The following is a 6,278-nucleotide window of genomic DNA, read 5'->3' on the forward strand; positions in this document are numbered from 1 at the left end:
CACGGCGCACCGGCTCCAGCCACCCGGGCCGCTCTCCACGTCAGCAGGAGGCGCCGCCTCCGCGCAGGCGCACTGGCGGCGCCGCGGCCGCAGCTACTTCCTCCGCGACGCGTTGCTAGGGAAAAAGGACGCCGTGGGCGCAGGGGGACTTCCGGTTGGGGTGTGGAAGGCTGTGTCAGGCCTTTCTTGAAGTTGCTTGGCCTCCTTGGCGTCCACAATGCACAGCCAGGTCACACGCAGAAGGTACTCCGGGGTCTTACATCTTGCATCCCCTTAGCGTCATGAAGATAAGTGCATAGGTGTGTGTGTGTGTGTGTGTGTGTGTGTGTGTGTGTGCACCAGTCCTGGGACTTGACCTCAGGCGCTGTCCCTTGTGCTTTTGCGCTCAAGACTAGCTTTCTACTGTTGGAGTCACAGCTCCACTTTCGACTTTTTGGAAATTCTTCAGAGGTAAGAGTTTCATGGACTTTCCTGCCTCTGCTGGCTTCGAATCACGGTCCTCAGATCTCAGCCTCCTGAATAGCTAGTAGCTGAGGAGTTTAAAGCCAAAGTCTCCAGTCCTGCATACCTTCTTTATTAACCCCGAACACTATGAACTTCCAAAATTTTATACAATTTTTACCACAAACCTTGAAGAGCTCTGCTTTTTCACCTTGAGAATTTCTCAGCCTTCCCACAAATAAAATAAAATAAAAATTTTGAAGCAAATAACTCTTTACTCAAGGAATTTCCCTGTTCCTTGCAAGATGTTTAGCAGCATTCCTGCCCTCATCATATTAGATTAGCAGCATCACCACCTCAATCATGACAAAAATTACTCTAGATCTGGCCAGTGTCTCCTGGGAGAAGACACTAGAAAAACAGAACACAGAATGCTCCATTAGATTTGAATTTTAGATAAACAATAAGTAATTTTTCAGGGCATGTATACCATAAGTATTGCATGTGACTAATGGAAATAATGTGTGATTAGCAATGTAATCACAATTGTATTTAGCATTCTAGTAAATGGATTGGTCTGAACAGCATTTCTAAGTTTTATTAAACTGTGTTGGAAGCTCATATGGAACACAGTTAACATGTTCTAGTATCAACATTAACTTGAGATTTCTATAAGCTTTATTTCATTGGATGGGAATTCAAAATAGGCCAAACATAGTTATTCCAAAATGGAACTATCTACTTACTGTCATGTTTGCAGATTTGCAATAACATGTGTACTGCAGTTGGTCATAGAAATAAAACCCTTCCTTTCTAAGTAGAGAAAGAAATGTTTCAATGCACATGTATTTTTAAAGTAACAGTACCTGTACTGTTTTGTGTTTGTTTTGTGCCAATAGAGGGTCTTGAGCTTGGTCTGGGTGTTTGGATGGTACTCTACCACTTGAGCCTTAGCTCCCCTTCCATTTCTTGGCTGGTTAATTGAAGATAAGAGTCTCAAGGACTTTCCTGCTGTTACTAGCTTTGACCCTTGATCCTCACGTATGTCTTCTAAGTAGCTAATATTACAGGCATGAACCACCATGTCTAACTCATTACAAAAAAAGAAAAAGCTAAGTCAAAAGTCATATTGCCCTTGAACTTCTTTTTGATATATAAATCTGCCCATCTTGCTGCAAGTAGATTCCGCTCTAGTGGTCTAGTGTAAAGAAGGTTTATGATTTATGGTGTTGGAATACTACCAATTTCATGATTAATCTCATTAAAATAATTTAGCTAGGCTCACATGGCTATGTCTCTTTCTTCTTTTTTTTGGGGGGGGGTCCAGTCGTGGGGCTTGAACTCTTGGCCTGGACACTGTCCCTCAGCTCTTCAGCTCAAGGCTAGCACTCTACCACTTGAGCCACAGCGCCACTTCTGGCTTTTTTTCTTTTTGCTTATGTGGGGCTGAGGAACCGAACCCAGGGCCTCATGCATGCAAGGCAAGCACTCTACCACTGAGCCACCTTCCCAGCCCGTCTCTTTCTTCTTAATATTGGCCTACATTTTTTAAGGGTTAATATCTTCAGCCAGGTATAGTGTTAAATACCTATAATTCTACGACTTGTAAAACCACGGTAAGAGGATAGTGAGATTGAGACCAGCCTGGACTATGGGACGAGAGCCTGTTTCAAAACAAAAACAAAAGAATGAATATGTACTGCTTGGTATGGGCCTTGTGTTTTTGAGGCAAAAGCTCTACCATAAGCTATGTTCCCAGCTCAAGGTGTTAGTATCTTAAGAACTAGGTATTGTGGGTCTTTCCTGCAATCTCAACACAGAGAAAGCTAAAAGCAAGATGACTGCACATTCAAGACCAGACTGACCTAGAAAAAAATTAATAGTCAGGTGCTAGTGGCTCATGCCTGTAATCCTAGCTACTTAGGAGACTGAGATCTAAGGATCTCAGTTGAAGCCAGCCTGGACAGGAAAGTCTGTGAGACTCTTATCTCCAGTTAACCACCAGAAATGGTGCTGTGGCTCAAAGTGGTAGAGCACTAGCCTTGAGCACAAAATCTCAGGGACAGCACCCAGGTCCTGAGTTCAAGCCCCATAGTGGCCAAAAAAAACCCAAAAACATTAACATGACACTCTCTCTCTTTTACCTCTCCTAAACTCCGTCCCCCTTAACGCATGGGGGAAATTCTTCTTGCATCAGCCCCAGTTTCTCTCCCATCCACTGCCTTTTCCTTCTTAGCCCAATTCGTCACTTCTGTGAAGAAACCCATCTTTTTTTTTCTTTAGCATTCACTCACTTTAATAACAATACTTTTTCCCCCATTTTTTTATTGTGAAAATACCGTACAGAGGGGTTACAATTACATGAGCAAAGTAATGAGTACATTTCTTATCAAGCATTGTTGTCGTCTCCTTTGTCAATAACAATAGATTTACCATGTTATTACCATGGAATGTAAATTCAGGTTAGAGGAGAGAACTTTACAAGTGTTCTAGAACATTCTGTACCACATCAAACTTTGTGTATCAGGTCTCAGCAAACTTTTGTTTCCACTTCCAGTAACCTATTTAACATCGAAAAACTGTACAATTATCTTTGTATTTGCTCTTAAAGTACCTGTTTCTCAGCTGGGATGTAGCTCATGGTAGATTGCTTGCCTAATATGTTTGAAGCTTTAGACTGATTCCTAGCAACACACACACACACACACACATAGAGAGAGAGAGAGAGAGAGAGAGAGAGAGAGAGAGAGAAAGAAAAGAAAAAGTGAAAAAACACTATATCAAAATGGCATTGAAGCCAGGTACTGGTGGCTCACACCTGTAATCCTAGCTATTCAAGAGCCTGAGAGGTGAGGATCATGGTTCAAAGCCAGCCAAGGCAGCCAATCTGTAAGACTCTTACTTCCAATTAACCAGCAAAAAGCCAAAAGTGGAGCTGTGGCTCAAGTGGTAGAGCACCAGCCTTGAGTGAAAAAGCTAAGGGACAGTGCCCAGGCCCTGAGTTCAAACCCCAATATTGGTACACACAAGGACCTTTAAAAATGATTCTCATACAATATCATCAAAAGATACAATTCTGCAATTCAAAAACAGTAAATCTGGGATATATAATTAAAGTTATTCTCACATTTACAAGTGTGAGCCTAAAATACTGCTCCTCTAATTAGCTCATGAAAGCTTTTCAGGTTTGGTTTAAATATATAAAATGCATATATATACACACAATAGAAAACTTTCACTTGTGAAGATCTGTAAGTTTATATTTCATGCACTTAGCTGAAAAAGAGTTTTTCAGGAGCCAGTGAACCCTACAAACTGGACTTCTCAAGTAAAATGAGTTGGGCTAACTGGGATTAATACATAACACGTGGACACGCGGCATATTCTGCCACACGATGAAGCACTTCCAGACCAGAAGCTGTCATTTTTAAACCAATTTTTGTCATAAGGGCTTAAAAAGGAAGATGTAGTGGCTCCCGCCTGTAATCCCAGCTACTCAGAAGGCTGAGATCTGAGGATCACTGTTCAAAGCCAGCCCAGAGTAGACAAATCCAAGTGACTTAATCTCCCAATTAATTAGCAAAAAAAAAAGCTGGAAATGGAAATGTGGCTCAAGAGTGCCAACCTTGAACAAACAATAAAAAAGTTAATGGATGTAAAGAGGTTCTGAGTTCAAGTCCCAGTACCTGCACAAAAAAAAGGGACATGTGAACACAACCAACCAAGTACATTTAGGTGACACTAAGGACTCACCTGGGTAACCTAATAAAAAAAATAAAGCCTGAAAAAAATTAAAAGCCCATTATTGAAAATACCATGCTATCTCTGGAACACACTCAAATCATTTATTTCTAATATCAACAGGAAACTTCAATATGAGATGCCTAATTAAAGCAAGCTCTTTCACAACAGGACACATACAGCATCTCTTCTTCAAAGGTTTAGGTTTCTCCCAGAATTCCTGGTACATGGAATAGCCCATACCGGGGGTTAAAGCCTTGGGCTGCTATTCGCATGTGGATTAGGTGAACAGACATTTTATTATTTCCTCTACTTTTCAGCTTGTATAAGCTATATGCCACAATAGCTGCAAAGCCTGCCATTCCAGTAGGGACAAAGGGTGCCTCTTTAGCTTTCTGCACAAGCTTAGAGCCCTGGCCTTCCTCGTATGAAGAGAGAGATACCTCTGTGTCAGTTGACATTGTGATTGCTTGAAGAATCTTCTCACGCACCTGCACAGGAGACAAGGAGCAGCTCCTCAGCCCAGACCAGGAGAGAGGGGGTAGGGGGGGAGAGAGGGGGATCCCGAAACCCATCTTCTAATTCTCCTACTCTTCTGTTATTTCCATTTGGGACAGCAGAAATACTACACAGCTCACATAAGTTACTTCTAACGGATTGCTCCTAGGTCCTAGATCCCTTGCTTACTTGGATCTAAACCCAGAGAGCCAACTGGTTTCAATGGGGCTGTCAGAGACCATGCTAGTTCCAGAGGTGTCCGCCAGAGGGCGCAACCCACCTTTGCATAATGTGTGACAGATGTCTTCTGGCCAGTCTACAATTTGTAATGGTCATAGTTTTCCTATGGTGAAACACTACATACGATTAGTTGCAGCAATAAAAAGGAAAGGAAAACAAAAAGCTCCAGTGCCTGTTTTCTGTGAGGGTAAGGGTGGAGATGAATTTCTGGCTGAATGTACTATTAAAACTTGATACTTGGGGAAGTGGTGCTGTGGTTCAAGTGGTAGAGTGCCAGCTTTGAGCTGAAGAGCTGAAGCACAGTGCCCAGGCCCAGAGTTCAAGCCCTATAACCCACAAAACAAAAACAAAAAACTTGGTACTTGAACATAATATTTCAACTTACTGGTTTTAAAAGATGAAGAACTGTTTGCAGACAAACATCACCTAAGTTTAACTGAACCAGGAGTGGTAATCACACAAGTCTGTCTTTGCCTTTGCTCTGTATCCCACCAAAACAAAATTAACCCTCAACCTTGAAAAGACGTGACTCCTTAATGAAAGTTTTAATACCAGGAAAGCCTTTTAAGTTGAAAAATGTCAGAATCTTTTTGAAACTAATTGCATGAAATTTAAGAGTATATTAAAAGCCTCACTAATTGTTGGCTATAGGAAAATGTATCAAATATTAGTATTTTAATATAAAGAATTATATAAATTACTGGGCTCTGGTGGCTCATGCCTATAATCTTAGCTACTCTGGAAGCTGAGATCTGAAGATCTTGGTTTGTTTGAACTAGCCTGAGCAGAAAAGTTTGTAAAACTCTTACCTCCAACTAGCAAAATGTCAGGAGTGGACATGTAGCTCAAGTGGTAGAGCACCAGTTTTGACTGAAAGAGCCAAACGAACATTAGACTTTGAGTTCAAACCCCAGTACTACTCTCAAAAAATGTATGTATATATATATATATATATAAACTATTTTAAAATTTAAAAGATATTATATTTAAATCACTTAAAATACCAATTACCTCAATAGTCATACTCAGAAAAGGGTCTCAAACCCATAATTTGGCTAGTAATGGTAGGAATGCAAATATTAACTACAAATTGTCATTCATCTGGAAAGATAAGTAAAGACTATAAAGGTAGCAACAGCCAGTTTTAACAAGGCCAGTGAAAGAAGGGGACAGCTCACAATTTTCTCTATCAAAACTCACAGGAATTAAAGAAAATAACAATTGGGAAACTTTTTACAAAGTTCCTTGGTGATTGCAATGCCTGTAATAGATGACCCTAGCACTGTTTAAAGGAAATCTTCACTCCCTTTCATTCAATTCTCTTCTAATTTAATGGAAATGATTCAAAAGAAGACCGA

At 40.8% G+C, this 6,278-nt stretch overlaps 1 pseudogene; it reads right to left on the reverse strand.

Annotated features, from left to right (window-relative positions):
- Window positions 1–93: 93 nt before the first annotated feature.
- LOC105990738 lies at window positions 94–4,663 on the reverse strand (annotated as a pseudogene).
- Between the last annotated feature and the right edge of the window lie 1,615 nt (window positions 4,664–6,278).

This window comes from Dipodomys ordii, unplaced genomic scaffold, assembly GCF_000151885.1.
Source record: "Dipodomys ordii isolate 6190 unplaced genomic scaffold, Dord_2.0 Scaffold67, whole genome shotgun sequence".
NCBI classification, from domain to species: domain Eukaryota; kingdom Metazoa; phylum Chordata; class Mammalia; order Rodentia; family Heteromyidae; genus Dipodomys; species Dipodomys ordii.